Genomic DNA, 20,477 nt, shown 5'->3' on the forward strand with positions numbered 1-20,477 from the left:
GATATGGTAACTAGACTTTCTAGTTTCCAAGGTGGAATCTTTATGTTGTATATATAAAACTAATATAATATTGTATGTCAACTATACTTCAAATTTTTTTTAAAGTACTTTATTATAAAGTACTGTACTTATTATAAAGCTACAGTAATCAAGACACTGTAGCTGAGGTGAAAGAAGAGACAGATCAATGGAAAAGAATAGAGATTAAAGAAACAGACATACACATATATGGTCAATTGATTTTTGACAAAAAAAGATGTCAAGCAATTCAAAGGAGAAAGGAAAAACTTCTCACCACATGGTGATAGAACTGGACATCCACATTCAAAACCAAACCAAAAGAATCTCAATTAACTCATACATCACATCACATCAAAATTTAACTCAAACTGGTTAATATACCACAATGCAAAACCTAAAACTATAAAACCTCTAGAAGAAAACAGTGCAAAATCATTGTGACTTTGGGTGAGGCAAAAAATTCTGATAAAAAAAACTAACAAACTGGATTTTATCAAAATTAACTTCTCTTTAAAAGACAGTTTTAAAAATGAAATGAAGCCACAAACTGGGAGAAAGTATTCATAAGATAAAAGATAAAGATATATATGTATCCAAATACGTAAATGATCTGTATAGTGTATATCAAAAATGTATAAAGAACTCTAATTACTTAATAAGCAACCTAATTTTAAAAAAGCAAAAAATGTCAGTTTTTCTTAAAAAACAGATATAGGTAGCAATCAAGCATATGAAAGGTTATTTAGTATCATTAATTATTCATGAAAAGCAAATTAAAACCATAAGGACTAATGCTGCTATAAACATTAGCTTTTTTATGGACATATGCTTTCCCTTCTCTTGGAAATATATACTAAGAATGGAATTCATAGTTCATAAGGAGTATGTTTAACTTTATAAGAAACTAACCAACTGTTTGCTAAAGGGGCTGTACCATTTCACCAGCAATGTATGAGAGGAAACTTCTAGTTGCTCCACACCCTCATCAATCTTGACATTGTCAGACTATTAGCTATGCTAGTTTGTATGTCCTAGTATCACCCTATGGTTTTAATTTGCATTTCCTTGATGATTAGTGACACTGAGCATCTTTCTATGTGGTATATATTAGCTATTCATGTATCCTTGGTGAAATGTGTGTAGAAATCCTTTGTCCATTTTTTGACAGGGTTGTCTTATTGTGAGAGTTCTTAGATATTCTAGTTCAAATCCTTTGCCAGATACATGTTTTGCAAATATTTACCCCAGCCTGTGCCTTTTTTTTTTTAATGGTACAGGCATGTTCATTTTGGGAAAATTCATTGAGCTGTACACTTGATGAGTTCTTCACTTATATGTATATTGAAGGAATCGTTTTTTTAAAAAAAGATAATGGACTGCTCTTTGAAAGGTAACAAAATGATTATCAACTAGTAAATAGTCAGAATGATGTAATCTGGCCTGCACATACTAAAAAATAGAAAATACATTCTTATACTCCTAGTTAAGAGCCCTTCATAAGATTGGATTGCTATCAGATGCCCAGATATGAAAACTAAAATTAGCAAGGGAGAATAACATGTTGAAGGACTCCTTCCTGCAATTCCTTACTGCAATTTGGTTCTTGAAGTAGATATTTCAAATTGTGATATACTATTTGTTACATACAGTTTTAAATGGAAATTTTATGTTGATGAGAAATGCAAAGAAGACTAAACTTCAGTGTAATTACATGAAAAAGTAATTTATGCAATGACTTCCAGTAAGCATCTGAATGTCAAATAAATATGCTAAAAAAAAAGAAAAAAAAAGGGCAGTAGATAAGCTTTTGTTGACAGCACTGTTTATATATGTAAGCACTGATTATTGGTCCTTAATCATACTGAAATTATCTCTAACTTTAAGAAACAAATGCTGGCATTTTTCACATTAATGAAAGCACATGTTTAGTAGTATAAAATGTCAAGTAAAACACATTTTTTGAAGTTGCTCTCCACCACAATACTAACTCTTCTTTTCTCTTAACCCATGTCCCTAAGATAGTCATTAGCAAGTCTGGTATGCACTTTTTCAGACATTTCCTAGGCTCAAGTGAGCACATATGTCCATACATATGCACACGCACTTTCATAAACTTAGGCTATATGATATTTTAGAATTCTATAAAGCAAAATAAAAAGAAATTTTAAAATGAGGCTTTTATGGTTGAGGAATTGTAACAGAACTCAAAGGGAAAATATCCGAGCCAATTAAGACAAAAATAAGTTAAAATTAAGAATAGTCATTGGCTGTGGCTTAAAATCTCACTTCAGTGTTGAGAATTTACAGATACATTACTACTTCTGTAGTAGACACTTCCTAGAGTGGCTACAATCCTTCCCTTCTCTGTGCCATGATCAATGGCCTTTAAGGAAAAGATGGGTGGAAAAAATGATAAGGCAGATTCAGGGAGTGGCTATTTGAATGTACCTCTCACAATGGGGCCATAACCTAAAAATAAAAATCCCTCACCAGAATCCTGTCACTGCCAAAGCAAACAAATCAAAATATAAAGACTCTTAATAATTGGGTGGATGACCCACACCACAGTCAAAGCCAGTGCAGTCCTTGCTCAGTAGCTTTAAGTTGGCAGGAGAAGCAGATATACAAGAGATCAAATACACTAAGACTGACCTCACTGCCACAACTGCTGGGAACCCATTTGCCCTAGTCCTCCAGAGGCACTACCTCTTAGCAAGCAAATTACATTAAGCTCCTTGGATATCAGAAACGGTGATGGCTGGTCCTCACTGTGAGACACCAATTCTGAATTTGCCACTGGTTAGCACTGCTATGCAAGACTAACTGAGTGCTTCATATAAATCACACGGCCTGTGATCGAGGAATTCACATCAAATGGCAAAGGGCCTCTTTAGTGTTATCAAATACTCTTATTCAGATGCAGCTGTCTCTACAGTAGGAAGAAACAGCTTCTTGAAGCTTACCACTTGGTGCTCCAACTAAAAACTTCTAAATTTGGGTGTGGTTCTGCAGGACATACCGGCTCTGAACCACAACCAATATATGCTGCCTCCCAGCCTCAGAATACACTGGATATGGGAACCAAATGGTAACAGTGATGTCTTTTCTACTCTCAAAGTTTTGCTTCTTAAGGACTCTGGAATCTGCTGATCTAAAAGTTTTAGGAAGAAATACTTACACCAAGAGACAAAATAACTGCTTCACTGTTTTCAAAGATGAGCTTTATTGTGTTTAGTTTGATTTCCTCATGACAGAACAAACAAAAGTGGAGGCCACAGAATTGGATGGGAGTGAATGTCCCTGACAATCGAGGGGGGAAGTGAGGTTGCTCCTACACCTTTGAGGGCTCCAAAGACCATGAGAGGAACACAGGGGAGTCCCTGGAGTACCTTCCGGTAGTAGTATGGAAAGGGCTGAGGTCTGCAGAAGACTATCACAATTCCATACATCTGAACTACCAGGAGCTCAGACCCTCTCAAGAATGAAGGACCAGGTCAGCTTGTTAGGAACAACCCTTATAAACCAAGATATTTGAAATGTGAAGTGTAACAGGTCAGGGTGTGTGCACTGGTGCAAAAACTAAGGATTGTAGCCACCATTTCCTTATTAGTTACTATGTATGTATAGCACTTTGGTCTCTCCCTTTAAATGCATTTTCTTTTTATTTTTAATCATGCAGATGGCAAGTTAGTAGGAATTAAATCTGAGTTGTCAAATACCAAGAAGGTCACAGCAGAACCAAGGCAGCATGATGTTTTGCCCAGAATCAGTGGCCCTGTGACCCCACCTCTGGATGTAGCATCTCAGCTTGCATTCAGATTTTCTCCCACCAGAAAAAACTGCATCAAAAGGGGTTATCTCAACAAACAGCAGGTTATCTACATTGTATAAGTGGGGAAGGGAAAGAAGAGAAGGGAAAAGGAGTGGTTAAACTACCAAAGGGTGAGATATTCTACACACCTTCAAGGAGCGCTGCCCAGCTTTTGATTTCCCCTTTGTGAATGGGCCCCGCACACAGGGGTAGACCCCTAGGGCTATTACTATACATCAAACCTGGGGTTCCTTGGCTCTGGGAGATAGATATATGACCCAAAAGGGCCAATCTAATCCTTTCTTGTTGGAATACAAAAATTGAAAAGACAAAGGGGAGAGACTAAACTTGGAGAGTGAAATCACATAACAGTAGGGGTCTAGAAAGAAGGTATAAAAACTGCTAATAAGATTTCCTAGAGCTCCTCTAGTTTCTTCTGTTCAAGCCCCATTTGTTTATAAGTCATCATTCAATTTCCAGTATGAGTTCCAAAGATGCCCTTTGCTCTCCCTTAAGCTGACTAATGACTAAAGAATATCAGCTGACTACAACTCAAAAAATGCTAACATGACTTTTTTTATTTTTGTGTTTGTGATTTTTTTTTTCTTAAAGTATCATTGATATACATCTTATGAAGGTTTCAAGTGAAGTACATTGTGGTTTCAACATTCACTCATATTATCAAGTCCTCACCACTACCCCCATTGCAGCCACTGTCCATCAGCGTAGTAAGATGCTACCAAGTCATTACTTGCCTTCTCTGTGCCGTACTGCCGCCCCTGTGACCTACCTATGTTGTGAGTGCTAATTATAGTGCCCCTTAATTCCCTTCTCCCTCCCTCCCACCCATCCTCCCTAACCCCTTCCCTTTGGTAACCACTAGTCCCTTCTTGGAGTCTGTGAGTCTGCTGCTGTTTTGTTCGTTCAGTTTTGCTTTGTTGTTATATTCCACAAATGAATGAAGTCATTTGGTACTTGTTTTTCTCTGCCTGGCTTATTTCACTGAGCATAATACCCACTAGCTCTATTCATAACATGATTTCTTCTAGAAAGTAAAAAAGGTGTAGAAGGTTCTCATTTTAATGTCAAATGATCATAATCACACATTTTCCGTTTCCTCTTACCCCACTCAAAAACGTGAACTCCTAGCATAGTGTTCTTTTGCCTTCAGAATTGTGACATTAGAACCCTCATTCCTAACATATGTATTCATATCCTCTATTTTGCAAGAAAGCATATTTTACTCCAAAGCTTCAGTCTGTTCATTTTAGCAGCAGTTCCCTGTTAAGACATTACTATGATACATCAGTTCTCTGCATCTCGTGATGCCATACCAGTGCCAATACAGCAAACTAAATGATTACTGATTAACTACAGAAACGGATTTCTTTCTGAAAAGACACTTTATAGCATATAAAAGCATGTCAAACCCAGCCTGTTTTCTTCTCTCCATGGGCCTTGCTTCTCCAGTCACTTGAATCCTAGATCACCAACAAGGACTTAAGCAGTTTTAGCCTCATATTCAATTGTGGATCGAATCATCAGTAATATGAACTCACCCAGCCTTTAAACCCTAGGTTAGAAGACAGTTCTACCTAGTTCCCAGTTTGTTCCCAGTTTGTTCTGATACTCACTCTGTTCTACTCTTACCCTTTCTGCTGGTCTAGCTCTGTTTATACCTCAGTTATTAAAACTAAACTTCTTTTTTGACACTTTTGGAGGGCTCTAGTCTGATCCCTTAGAAAGGGAAACCTTTCTAAGAAAGATGAAATACTCTTCTCCAAGCCGTGACTAGAAATCACTAGCATTGTCATCTCCAAAGACATCCCCCTCCCCACCCCCACCCACCCCGCCCAACTACACGGCTGCACGTGGCTGGTAATGGTAGCCTTAATGCCTTTCGAACAGCTGCTCTGTCTTGTCGGGCTTTCCCACACCCTCCTCAAAGTATAAACACCTATGCCAACCTGTGTGGTTGCTTAGGTTATACAACCTCACACAAGCTGGGAATCACTGAACGTTTTTACCCTGGTGACTCAGTTTTAAATCTAGGTCGCTGTGCAAAAGGAGGTGGAGAACACAAATGAATATGTTGACAGCACCCTCCATTAATATTTATTGTGTAACTAAAGTAAAGTCAAAAGATTTTCTGCTCTTTTATAATATGGTAAATGAAGAAACTAGACTTTGGAAATATTTCCAAGTCTGACTAGGTCCAGCACTGCATCTGCTAGACTGAATGACCTAAGGCAGAACAATTCCCCTGTACATAGAAGGCTCTTTATTTTCTCTCTCTTTCCTCCCTTTTTCCTATGGGGTAGCCATTTACTCACATTATCCTTTCCCTTCTTCATCCAGCCTATTCTTTAAGTCCACACCAAGCTACTTCATGTCACGATAATTTTGTCAATACTATTTCACTCAGGGATTAATATAAATACTTTAAACACTGGAACTTCAGAAATAATAAAACAGGAATAAATCAGTTGTCATTTTGACCAAAGAGATAGATAAGTTATCTAACTTATTTGTGGACTTAGAAAAAATGAAATATATAAAGCACCTCTGTCATTAACCCAACAGGTCAAATGATATTTAAAAAGAATACATGCTCAGGAAGATGTATGTAGTACTATTTTTGTGGTGACTTAGATGTAAAATGGCTCAGGAGCAAAAGCAAGGTTTTCATGTTAAAAATGTTTTTTCCTGAACATTTGACTTTATTCCTAATCCTTATCTTCATTAGCTAAGTATTAAAATTAGGCTTTTTTTTTTCCCCAGGAAACCTCATCTGATTGATACTGAAATCAACTGATTTATTCATTCTCTGTAATTCTGACATAAGTTCCATGGTCTTCAACAAGGAAATTCCACTAATCCCCCTGAAATTCAGATTAAACATCATCTTAAGGGTCCCCTAATCATTTCAACTAAAAGTAATCTTTCTCCTCACTAAGTGCCCACAGAACGGCTGTACCTCACAGACTAATCACATACTGTGCAATTATTTATGCATTTATCCTACCTCCACTATATTATCAAGTTATTGAGAGCAGAACTATCCATGTCTTTAACACCCACGTAGCTAACTCCCATATTACCCAGTATGGCACACATTTTTAATAAATATTCAGGAAAAAAATTACAGAATTATTAATATATTATTAATGTTAGCATCATTGGAAAGTATATTTACATCAATCATTTTGGAAATAAGAACTAGGTTACCAAAGCAAGTTTAATCTTTCATATTTGATCTAATTTAGTTACTAGTATTACATAAATAAATCAAGCTAAATAAAATTACTAGACAATCAATACACAAGGATTTTTCTAAAATAAGTGATACAGTGTTTATTTTTATCTCATACTTGGTTACTAACTATGGCATTTATTACCTAAATCACCTAATATTGTGTTTTAAAGAGCAATGTGTCACAGAGAAAGAACCTGGGCTTTGCAGTCAGAGAGACCTGGGCTTTAACCAGGGAGAAGATTTCTAGGATGAAGGGAATAGAGAAACATAACAAACCATGTATTATCATTCTTTCACTTGATAATGAACAGTCTTAGAATTCTTAAAAGTAAACATTTATTTTCTTAAGACTTACATAATTTTCTGACATGCTTACTACCTAAGTATACTTAATCACTCAACAAATGCTTATTGAAGGCCAGTTATATGCCTATGTGTACATGTTTAGAGAGCGAATAAAATTTGCGGAAATACATTATACAGTATGTGGTAATGTTCTACAGCTGTTTATTCAACTCTACTATAAATACCCTTTCTACTTTTCCAAAAGTTCCTCTTTATTCAGCATAGTGATAGCAGGTATTCAACAACTATCTCTTGACAAACTGTTCAGTATTTCTTTATATTGTTAGATATAAGAATGGAAGTTCCTAGTAAGCAAATACTGTAGTGATTAAAGAAGTCCAGCAAAGAGGAATTAAGAAGAATGTAACTGAAATTTTACATGACTATATCCAGGGTTGTGAATGGACCACCCAATGAAAAAATAACCAGCCATTTGCCTAGTTACCTCACACCTTTTATAGGAAATGCAGGAAAAAAACATACCCTTGGTCAGCCGGTTATGGAAACAAAGCATAGGATCTGAATTTGTACACCTTAATCACTTTACCCTGTGAGGTGAACAAAAATATCAACATTCTTGTGTTGGGCAACATTTTTCAAAATAAGCAAGATCATTATGCTTTTAGTAATAAAATACAAATTAGTATTGCATTATAGTTATGTAAGGTATTACCACTGGGTGAAGTGTACAAGGAACTGTAGTATTTTGCAACTTCCTCTAAGTTATAATTACTTCAAAATTTAAAGAACTACCAGTAAGGTAATGCAGTTGAATAAATGTTAGAGAAATCATGATAAATAAATTGCTTTTCTAAATTCAAACACTCAAAATATACTAAGAGACTTGGATATTATAAGAAGATATTTCTGAGATTCTTTTTACAGTGTTGAGTTCTATATACAATAATTAATCACTTCTTAAATTATGCAATTTATAAAGCAAAATTTTACATATGTGGATGTTTTATTTAGAGCAAGGCAAAAAACCTACAAGGTTCTACGCAGATAAACAAATTAATTGTTCCCCATGAGGAAAATAACAGATACTACAAAATAATTTTGATATGACTTTTTAATATCAGATTATGGCTATCTATCAGGTTCCTATTTTTCTTAGGCTAACATTAAATTTAACTGCCATCCCTAAGTCCATACTGGCTGGAGAAGAGGAAAAACAAGCTAGTAAAAAACATCGTATAGGAAGAGGAAGTTGGATCTGGTATTTAAAAATGTAGCCAATTCATCAAGTGTTGATGACATACCTACTGCACATGTCAAAAATCACCCCGTCACAGGTAACACACAGGTAAAACACAGGTAACAAGGGCTTAAGAAGAAAGTGAAAAGAATTAATGTCAGAACTCAATTATCACTATTATCTAAGGGACCTGGAGTGGAAAGGACTGCCAACAGATGACCAGCTCAAAGTAACAGCTCTCTAGGGCAGAGGTAGAACAAGAATTCAAATCTCTTCACTTTCGGGCCTCTGAAGTACCATTATAAATAGACGCTTGTCTTTTATAGACAGGAATAATGAATGTTTTAAAGGGATTAGGCCATACACAAAAGAACCGAGCAACTGTTACTAGTTTATTACTTTTTTTGTAATCCTCAATTAGTCTTCTAAACTCCAAAATCCAAGTATAGCGCTTTAAATCCACTGTAGCTAAATGAGCATCCGATTGACTTAAAGTTACTAAACTTGCAACTTCATCAAAATGCATTAATTACAGTACTACCTATGCCTGTTCTCTTTACTAAGTTAAGATTCTATTTTCTTAAGGCTTAAAAGAATCTGCTATCGGGTCATAATAACAGAAAGAGTTGTCAGCTGTCACAGTCCACCCACAGGTCTCAAGCCTGTTCGGGTACTGCAGTACCTGATCACCACGGTGCTCTTTTGTGGAATATCACAAAAAATGATATATTTAACTTAAAATAACTAAATACATTAATATTGTGCCAAGTCATACACTAATACAAACAGAAGCAGGTGACAAAATTTTTTCTAAAAGCCTTATGGGAGAAAACTTGCACCTAAATTATTAACAATTTCCCTTGACATAAGAAAACCAATGCATAAATTTAATAGTAAGACCACTCTATTAGAGAAAGAAAATGAAAGCCCTACTCATGCATAACCGTTAAAACAGAAATAAAAAAAACCCAAACCCCAAAGAAAAACTCAGCACTTAGTAAAATTATAGTTCAGTTAGTCAAAATACAAACAGTACCCACATTAAGTGAGCTAAGATATACAACAAACTATTTCATATACTAAAAAACAACAAGGCCTACCAGCACTAGCTTCTCACAATGAATTACAACACTATGGAAGATCAATAATCCAATATTTATGATCTGTTATGCACAAGACAGTCTATACCCAGTGATTTCTGGTTAAATAAAAAGGGAGGAAAAATGACTCATATCAGTAACAGACATTAAATGTTTTGCCTCAAGTCTTACAGCTTCTGCAGATACACCGTTTAGGATCTACGAACATCCTTCCCCTGCAGGCTCAAAAACATGCAGCTAGGTACTAGAGGATCAGACAGGATGTGGAAGCCTGATATAAGGACTGAGGGCTTTGGAGTTACCAGTAACCAGGAGTTCTAGGTTTAAGATGGTACCTAGATGCTCCAGGGTCAAAGGTCTATGCTGGAGCCTGGCCTTCTCCAGACTCATGGGTGAGCACAAAAAATCCTAAGCCCTACACCAACAGTGAGGTGAACACACACCTGGAGCTGCATATTTAACCAGATGAAACATACTAAGGAAGAGAGTTAACTTTATTTCTGCTACTAGACTGTATGACTGTACACTCTGCAGGGTTCCTGCCTGAGTTGTTTATAGAAGTGATATTCTAGACCTATCAGTGTCTTATTTATTAGGGACTCGAGGGCATAGTAATTAAGTAAAAAAATCTCACCCAAGAAAGGAAAACAAAGTGTGAATGAACCATAACATCACGTAGTTTACCCTATTTCGCTTGGAGAGAAAACGTCTACATGTTTTTATTATTCTTTTGTTTGTAATGAATGAGTGAATGAATTTCCTACATATTTGGCATTTCTTGAGCATGTGACTGGAGGAAGATGGAAGATAAAGCCATAGGGAAACATGTTAAGGGATTGGGGGAAGCTTGACCATAGGTTTAAGGGAAGCAAAACAAGGAAAGAACATAGGCTGGCATATGGATGTACAACTCATTCACTGAGTATTACCGAGCACCTATTATGTGCAACTCACTGCCCCAGCACTGAATGTACAGCAGTCAGCAGAACAGAGATAATCCATGTCCACATGAGCTAGCAGTCACTACGCAATCCTGTTGGGTATCTCCTACCCAGCTTTCAATCACTAATCCTGTTTTCAGCAATTAAATAATTCAACAGACATTAGTTCAATGAAATGGGAATTCAAAGGTTTAAAAAACATCTAGGACCTCAGCCAAGGGAAAGGAGACAAACAAACAAAGCAGCTACAAAGTAGGGGTATGACCGAGTCTTAAAGGGAACATAGGGGCGGGCCTACCAAGCACTATTCTGGGTAGAAAGAATGGCTAAAGGGTGGGAAAGAGAAGCATACTTCAGAAACTTCAAGTAGGACACAGAAATGCATCTCTGTCCAAGCAGAAAACTCACTCTAGATTCAAATTCACTGAGCTCACCACACTGAGCCTGCATGATCTGCCAGTGCCTCCACCACCATCCTCACCTCATCCTTCCTCCAGCCAACACCTTGCTGTTTTCTGAACAGGCCAAGCACCCTCCTGCTTCAGAGCCTTGGCACTACTCTCTCTCAGATCTAAAACTCTCACTCCCTCTAGTGCTTCAAGTCTGCTCAAATGTCACCATACGAGACAGGACTTCTCATACAGCCCTCTACAAATGGCAACCCCACCCACATCTCAGCACCCTAGTACTTCCTCAGCTCCTTCACCTAGCTTATGTTTCTCCACAGCACTCATTACCAACCAACAACATACACTTGTTGTCCATCCCCCAACAGGATTTAATCTCCATTACCTACCACACTGCAGAGCAGATAGGAGACACTCATATCTTTTTTTTAAATTATGAATAAATAAATGGCTGTCAGAGATGAGACTAGAGAAAAGCTGAAGCCAGGTCACACAGAGCTTTGTGTAGACTATGACCCCAAGCTTCAATGGCTCTATGATAATGACATAGGATCTATTAAAAAGATTTTAAACAGGCAAATGAAAAGATGCTCCACATCACTAATTACCAGGGAAATGCAAATTAAAACCACAATGAGATATCACTTCACACCGGTTAGGATGGCCAACACCCAAAAGACAAGGAACAACAAATGCTGGTGAGGATGCGGAGAAAGGGGAACCTTCCTACACTGCTAGTGGGAATGAATGTCAATTAGTTCAACCATTGTGGAAAGCAGTATGGAGGTGCCTCAAAGAACTAAAAATAGAAGTACCATTTGACCCAGGAATTCCACTTCTAGGAATTTACCCTAAGAATGCAGCAGCCCAGTTTGAAAAAGACAGATGCACCCCTATGTTTATCGCAGCACTATTTACAATAGCCAAGATATGGAAGCAACCTAAGTGTCCATCAGTAGATGAATGGATAAAGAAGATGTGGTACATTACACAATGGAATATTCAGCCATAAGAAGAAAACAAATCCTACCACTTGCATCAACATGGATGGAGCTAGAGGGTATTATGCTCAATGAAATAAGTCAGGTGGAGAAAGACAAATACCAAATGATTTCCCTCATTTGCGGAGTATAACAACAAAGCAAAACTGAAAGAACAAAACAGCAGCAGACTCACAGACTCCATGAAGGGACTAACAGTAACCAAAGGGAAGGGGGTGGAAAGGGTGGGTGTAGAGGGAGAAGAAGATTAAGGGGCATTATGAGTAGCACACATAATGTAGGTAGGTCATGGGGAAGGTAGTACAGCACAGAGAAGACAAGTACTGACAATGTAGCATCTTACTACACTGATGGACAGTGACTACAATGGGGTTGGGGGGGGTGCTTGATAATATGGGTGAATGTTGTAACCACAGTGTTGCTCATGTGAAACCTTCATGAGAGTGTATATCAATACCTTAATTTAAAGAAAAAAGATTTTAACCAAGGGGAAAAAGTGCATATTAAAAAGACCACAACTTAATATTTTGTTAAGATTAAAAAAGAAAAGGGAATTCATTTTGAATGAGGAGTGACAGTGGAGTTAAAGAAAGCATTTAGAAGACCAGAAGACCACTGTAATACTTCAGCAGAGAAATATGGGCCTCCGTAAAGGCCTCGAGGAAGAGGGGTCGAACCAAAGAAATGTTTAGAAGATAAAAACAATTGGACCTGATGCTTAACTGGATGTGGAAACTGAGGAAGACCGAGGAGTGGAAGACCATGCCCAGCTTTCCATCTAGTGACAAAATAGATGATAATGGCATTTACTCAAGTTGAGAAGTTGGGAAGGGAAGACATTTTAGGGGAAAGAGTGAGTAAAGGGTTGGATATGTTGAGGCTAACATGTCTGTGTAATATCTCAGGGGGTATGAATCCAGAGCTAACCAGTAAGGTTTGGGCTGGTAAAGAAAAGAGATTTAAGATGTATGTTTGATACTAAAATATCACAAATGTATTATTTTTAAATTGTATTTAAATGATTGGCCTTCAAATGTGTTGTTGCTTAAGAAAAACTAAAAACCACTGTATGTCCCAGAAAAGAATGAGTGCTCTGAATGTCATTTATACTTAGTACACATTAGTATAAAACAAGTAATACTTGACAAACTTGATGATAGCAATAAAAATCAAATACATTTAATCAGGAATATACATTACAATATTAAATGAAAATCAGCTTTCTAAATATTGAAAAATAATTCTACAATCATTTATGTATTAATGCTTCTTATAAGACCTGGGATAAATTCAAAGATGTGGTTGAATTATTTCAGTCCACTTTCTTTAAGTCAAAGTAGAAGCTGAACAAATGCTTTTTATTTTTTAATTCTAACTTTTTAAAGAAACAAAGCTTTATCTAGCTTTTTTTAAAGCTAAATTCTATGTTAACAGCTAAGTATTAGAATTCCCTAATGATTCCTTTTTAAAAAGCAATTCTAAAACATTATAGGCAATTGGCAAGAAACTCAGAAATACCTTTTGAGTGCTACAACCTTCATAGTGAAATCATGTCTGGTGACCAAGCCAAAACAAAAGATTAGTTAGCATTATCTGTCATAAACTTCCTATGCTGGTTCAAATACTACTGAAAATGAGAATTAAGAAGTCAAAAACATTAAAGGAGACCACTACACATATAATATATGGCTAAAATTTTAATAACTGACAATAATAAGTGTTAGCAAGGATGCAAAACAACTGCATCTTACATCACTGGTAAGAATACTAGTATAGGTATTTTGTAAAACAGTCTGGTAGTTAAATATTAGTTAGAATATTGGCATTAATTAGAATAATGATTGCCAGGGGCTGGGGGGCAGAGGGAGAGGACTGACTACAAAATGACATGAGAAAAATATTTGGTGTGATAGAAATGTTTTACATCTTGATTATGGAGGTGATTATCCAACTATATACGTTTGTCAAAATTATTGCATGTAAATTATATGTCAATAAGCCTATGAAAAAATGAGGAGTCATTTATCTCTTAATAACTTATGGATGATAAATGCATTATACAGACAAAGGGGGAACTGGACTTTTCAGGAGAAATATCAGGAAGGCAGATTTTAACTCACATAAATAGAAAAATATTTAAATTGTTGAAAAAAGAAGTGAACTTGTAATCACAGGAAGTGTTAAAATCAGAGGTTGGATAATCCTGCCCAAGGGTATTGTAGAAACAGCCCCACTTTGGGTGTGATTTCAGCTTAGTATCATTAAATTACGTTAGTATAACTAAAATTTCTTCCTACCTGGGAATCAGTGGCTCTTAAATTCCATGATACTGTGTTACGATAATCTCAGATCTACTTTTCAATTTTAACAAAACATCAATTACTCATTTTAACATCAGGCAAGTGCTATCTGATTCAAAACCCAGTACAGTCTTGTAAGGAGTGCTGGCTCTCTTTAGATAGTCCTGGTTCAAATGCTGGCCCCGCCAATAGCTGTGTGACTTTGACCAAGTGTCTATTTCCTTATATGTAAAATGGGATTAACATTTTTTCCTGAGGTTTCAATAAGAATGCATGAAAAATGATTTCTATGTGGTAAACTTTCAGTGAAAAACACTGTTTTAGCCAAAACTGGAAGTTAAGGATATAAATTATCAAATCCAATCCAAAAAATTTTAACTCTCCAAATATACAGGAGATCTATTCTTTAATTATATATCCAGTGGTTCATAATCTTTTGTAGAGTCAGATCTTTCTGAGAATGTTTTGATTCCATGGACTGTTTACCCAGAGAAAAAGCAAATACATGCTACATTCTGCATATGATTTCTGAGGATTCAAGGACCCTCTGAAGCACATGCCTGAAATTAAGAATGTCTGGAGTAAACTTAAAATTGCTAAATTGAGCAGTGGAGAATCTTCAAAGTGGAGAGAGAATTCAGCTAATGAAATACTACATTGTCATTTACTTTTTAAAAAAACAGACTTTGCAAGAAAGACCAGATCATGTTTTCTAATTCTTACCTTTTTGCAGGAAGTTTAAATTAGAAATATAAGCTTTTCTACATGAATCGATTTCACCTCAGAAAAACTAGTAGTAGAAACCTATTTCTGGCAGCTTAAGAATGGTTCAAAGTATAAGATGCACTATCAGTGCTCAAATATTGTAGGAAGAGTTCTCAAGTCAGCCTAACGCAGCATGTACTTTTAATATAAAAAACATACCAAGCTATTTTCTATGCTTAGAGTCCCATTATAAAGTTTTGTTTTTTTAAGTGGGATTTATTTTTTGCTAGAACTATTCACTAATACCACATTCGGTGGGTTTTTGGATGTTTTGAGCAATGTATTGATTGTTTTGTTGTTTGTTAGTTAGCCTGATGGTGGAACCTGATTGTTTTAAACCTGATATTAAATAATTCTAACCTGTAAATATGCTGCTTTCTCAAAGCAAAACGTTTTGCTTTTCTTAATTATTTGGTTTTCAGACTAGAGTAACTACTCGGTACTAATCAACTCATGCCCATTACTGAACAAAAAATAGTTTTTCGTAAGCACTAGCACCATTTTCCCACAGGGAACAACCATTTTTACGGCACTGGAAGAAGTAAAGGCAAGGGTTCACATATATATAGTAAACAACCTTTCAATCAGGTTTTATCAGATTATTTCAGTGAAAGAACACCTGATACAGTAGATCTCAGAATTCAATGGTAACAATCGATGAAACGCGCTGCACCTGATGATCAGACACCGACGGCTTTTGGTCCGAAAGGTCGTAGTGCTTTTAAACCCCTCAACCGTGAATGTTTACGATGCCACCACATCGCGTGTACAAGAGAATAAAAAGGCAAACACACACCCCAGGAGCATCCCTGGTTGGTTCCATCAATGAACGATTTCCAGTTTAGGGCGTTGGGAGAGCAGAGCTCGGGATTAAGCCAGGAGAGGCCTGCAGCCCTGGAGACAGCGCCCGAGGGATGGAGGCCTCGCCGGGCGGCGCCCCAGCGCGGGGGGTCCGGGAGCGGAGACCCCGCCGGGTCGCGGCGGAGCCCGGGCCGGACCCCTATCCCTGGACCGCCAGGTTACGCCCCCAGCTGCTAACTAGAGGCAACGTCCAGCCCTGTCCTCCCCCACTCCCCGAAATTCACCAGCATCCCTGCCCACCACCCGTGACCCGACCGCGACCACGACGGCGCCCTCTCCAGGCCGCAGTGGAGGACACAGGCCCGGCCGCCCGCCCCGGCGGCGGCGGCGGCGGCGGCGGCTGAGGGGCAGCGCGGCACCGGGGGAACGGCGGCTGGGCCGCGCGGCCTGTCCACAGGGGCAGCGGGCGAAGGGCCGCGAGCGGGCAGCGCCTCCGCTCCGCACGAACAAAGCAGCCGCGGCGCGCCGGGCGCGGGGTGGGGGCAGGGGGCACTCACCGGAGGCGGGCGGGCCTGGCCCGGGACTCCGGCCGCTGGCGACGGGCGCGGCGGGGCCCGGGAGCCCCGCGGCGGGGGCCGGGCCGCTGGCCTGGCCGGATTCCGCGGCCGCGAGGTGCGGGGACCGGGCCGCCGGGGCGGGCACGGCGCTAGGCGGCGGGGGCAGCGACGCCGCCGCCTTCGCCTCCTCCCGCCCGGGTCCCTGCTCCCCCGCGCCCTCCTCCTCGCTGGGTCGCCGCCGCCGCCGCCGCCGCCTCAGCCTCGGCGCTCCTCGGGCTTCTCTCCATCAAGGCCGGGCCGACCCGCAGGGACCGCTCCGGAAAGTGAGGGGTTGCTGTTTCCCGCAGCTGCTGGTGGCCATCTTTAATCCTCCTCCGCCGCCGCCGCCGCCGCCGGCTTTCTCCACCTCCCGCCGGCTGCCTGACTGACTGTTTCTGGATCCTCCTCTTTCCCCTCCTGCTCCTCCTACTAAGCCGGCCGCAGAAGCTGCAGCCGCTCTTCTCTGTCCCCTGCCTTTCCTTCCTCTTTCCTTACTTCCTTCCCTCCCCTCTGCTTCCCGCTTTTCCCTCACCCTTACTGGCTGATTTCGCCCCTTTTGCAGGCAGTGGGCGCTGGCTTCGCTCAGCTCGAGTTTGGCCCCCGTTTTCACTCGTTACCCTCTCCCCCCTTCCCTGCACGCAGCGACCCGTTTCCCTCCCCCGGAGCACTGCTTCTCTGCCGAGGTTTTCACCCTCCTCTGCCAGTTTCTCAAAAGGACTCAGCTGAGAAAGGTCAGCTGGGTTCTGCTCTTCTTGACCCTACGACCCATTTGCTGGATGCTGTAAGATAGCGACGGAAGAACGGGAGGCTGCGTTAATTTTACTCCAGCTGGAGTACAAAAGCGCTGCCCACGCTCTGTTTCACTACGCAGCGTTAAAACTCCCGGATCCTGTTGTATTGGACTCTGGCCCATTGTTGGACGGAGGAGTGGAAGAGACCGGTCTCAAATGTTGCCATCTGTGCGTGACCTTGAGCTGGTCGCTTTAGGATTTTAGGGTTGTTTTTTTCCTTCCAGTGAAGGGCACTATTTATACCTTTGCAACCCTAAGAAACAGTGTTTAAACCAAATTAGCACCTAGAATTGCCAAGTGATCATCGGTTTGCCCCTCTGCTGTTTGTTCCCAAACAATCCAGGGGACAATTTGGGGCCATGCTTCAGTTCTGGCAATGGAGGCAAACTGAGTCAGCAATTATGAGTGGACTACCTTAAACCAGCTTGGAGTGGGGAAGTGGTAATACCATTCTAATGACAAACTTGTTTTTCCTAACACTGCAATCTACAGAAGCTTGTGAATTTCCTCTTAATAAAGATGAAGTAAGCTGGACTTGCTGTTTCCTATGGTTCAGCCACTTTGCTTTTGGCAGATTGGACCCATTTGGAAGGATTCACTCACTTATTACAAGGTTCAGCGACAAACACAGAGATTATTTATTACATGTGAGCACTTGGCCAGGGGAGGTCACAGTTCCTTTGGGACAGTAGTTATGAAAGAAAAAAAAAAAGGCACCTTACCCTTCCAGTGTAAGACCACTAGATGTGTTCAAAGATTATTCCCTTCAACAAGCCAAATAGGAGGAGAAACATTTGAAAACACCTATTCTGCTTTAAATTGAGTAATTTTTTAAAGTTCAAAACTAAAATTCTGTTATTATAAGAATGTGTTTCAAGGCTTTTTGAAAATATGTCAAACCCAAAAATACATTTTAATAAAAAACAGTAGTATGCTTTGGGGAGCAGGGAGGTAGGGTTCTAAATTTTGTCTTTGAGCCTCACAAAGTAACCTGTACCCAGTTAGGTTCCAGATTTCTGTTGCCACTTCACAATACCAGCAATTCTGTTTGAAATCAACAAGCAACATCTACATCTAAAACTCTTAAACCCGGATCAAATCTTTGAGACAGCTTTGTATAATACATTTTGGAATAAATTACTTAAACTATATGGTGTGAAGGTCTTTGTGGGGGGGGGATCTTTTTTACCTTCTGGTGTTTATTCTAAAGATTTTGTGTTTCTGTACTACTGCTAGGGGGAATAAAATCACAAAATTCTTGACTTAACTTTATTTCCTTATAAAAGGGCATACTTGCAGAAAAAAAAAAGATAACATGAATATAGAGTGAGTGAAAAAATCGGCTGACTTCTTTTAAACACTGAGACCAGCATGAATTTTAAAAGGAGGGTTTTCAATTAAATAGGAGGTTTCAGGAATCCTATGATAATTTATTTACACTGAAGAAAGAGGAGCTCTACATTTTAAAATTCAACAGTACTTTAATTATAAGTATTTTCTCTTGAAAGAAACAATGCAATAAATTTCATTGTTAGATCAGTAGGCAAATGCAGCAGTTTCTTGCTAATGTCTTACAAACAAAATGTCACAAAGGTTTTTCAGTGATCTATGCAAAAATGTAGCAAGCTGTTTTCTTTTTCACTGAAGTCATGTAAACATAAGCACTGTAATAATAAATACTATCCAGAAAAATCAGACCCTTCACGTTGACTTCTTTGCAGCTCTATTTCATATCTGTCATCATTACACTCCTTACCTTCTTTAGTCTTTGTTGCCGGCTAAGTGTAGTTTCTCTGTCATCTTACAGTTCGGGTATTTTAAAAAAGGTCAGATCAGGTTCTCCTGCAACATGATTATTACTTAATAAGTATTCACTCCAGATAAACTCAAGGTCCTCTATAAAACAAAGAATGTGTAAAAGTGGGATAAACCCTTTGTGCATAGGCCAGATGGAAAGGGATTGAGGCATGTGCAGCAAACTCCTCTGGGAATAGAGAACAAACAGGAAGGGCTATTTCTAAGCAAAGCCTAGTCCCTAACTTACAATTCATGAATAAGGTGATTGTGGAGAATTAACAATGAAGGGGATATCTCTAACAGCAAACAAAACCCATATTTGTTTTTAACATGACTGAAAACTCTATGAACACAAATAAAGCATAACTTTATATGAAAGAAGATGGAGATAAAAGGCTCATGAAAAATAATAGAAAGAGAAAGAGATTTAAAAAATAATAGAAAAGCAATATTGGAAGACTGGTAGCAAATCTGGAAGGACAAATAAGATGTATTGACAATTTGCTATTTTAAGCAATTATTTTCTTTACATTTGCTTTTGAGACTAAAGAATTTAAACTTAGGCAGGTAGAATTATCCCACATATAAGCATAAGATATTTATTACCAGGATACAGAGTGCTAAATTATGCTGGAACACAAAAATTAAAAAGAGTTGAGGCTCAATCGACATATTTTAAAATTACATAATTTAAAATATACATCCATTTTCCCAGGCTATTAGGTACAACAATAGAAATGCCATGTTGTTTCTCCTTCTTTGAAAGAGTCTGATGGAAAATAAAACAAGGCAAGCAAATGAAAGTCTCTGGGGATCATGGAAGTGAATGACTATAGAAACCATATTCTACACAAGAATATAGTTTTGGGTAAATAAATACTCAGTTTTATTCTTATAATCTTTTCAAAAAGACAGTGATATTTCTATCCCACATCTCCTTTTAATGGACTGTCTACATATCAAGTGAATAATGACAAGCCATATTTATCTGCACTGATTGAAATTTAGATCATTCTTCACTCCTCAATTTAGAGAACTCCTTATAATTAACTGATGAGCTGTCCTCCAGACCAGGCCATTTAGAGTTATTATTGCACTCTAATTGGGGAGAGATGCTTTTAAAAAGTTCCAATTAGAGACTTTTTCTGTTCTTTTTATAAATACATTTGAAGGAGGTTCTGAAGCATTTGTTTTGTTTTTTGGGGGTAGCAGGTTGTAGCTTGGTGTTATGGTTTTTGTGTTTTTACCTAAGTAAATAATACACAAGTTCTTTTAAATTTCAAAGAGTAACATGACCACACGAGGAAACTGAATAGGAACAGTTTTTGCTTTTGCTCATCATGTTTG

At 38.6% G+C, this 20,477-nt stretch overlaps 1 protein-coding gene across 7 annotated transcripts in view; it reads right to left on the minus strand.

Annotated features, from left to right (window-relative positions):
* WDFY3 (WD repeat and FYVE domain containing 3) overlaps positions 1-17,445 on the minus strand; it is a 275,767-nt gene extending 258,322 nt beyond the window's left edge. For 3 of the 7 annotated variants that reach the window (XM_036906343.2, XM_036906345.2, XM_036906342.2), the window contains exon 1: positions 16,504-17,445. The gene's annotated coding sequence lies outside the window, so the exon portion shown is untranslated. The remainder of the gene's footprint in view (positions 1-16,503) is intronic. The other 4 variants (XM_057502413.1, XM_036906346.2, XM_036906344.2 and 1 more) reach the window with 3 other exon arrangements.
* Positions 17,446-20,477: the final 3,032 nt, after the last annotated feature.

Source organism: Manis pentadactyla, chromosome 5 (assembly GCF_030020395.1).
Source record: "Manis pentadactyla isolate mManPen7 chromosome 5, mManPen7.hap1, whole genome shotgun sequence".
Lineage (NCBI taxonomy): Eukaryota > Metazoa > Chordata > Mammalia > Pholidota > Manidae > Manis > Manis pentadactyla.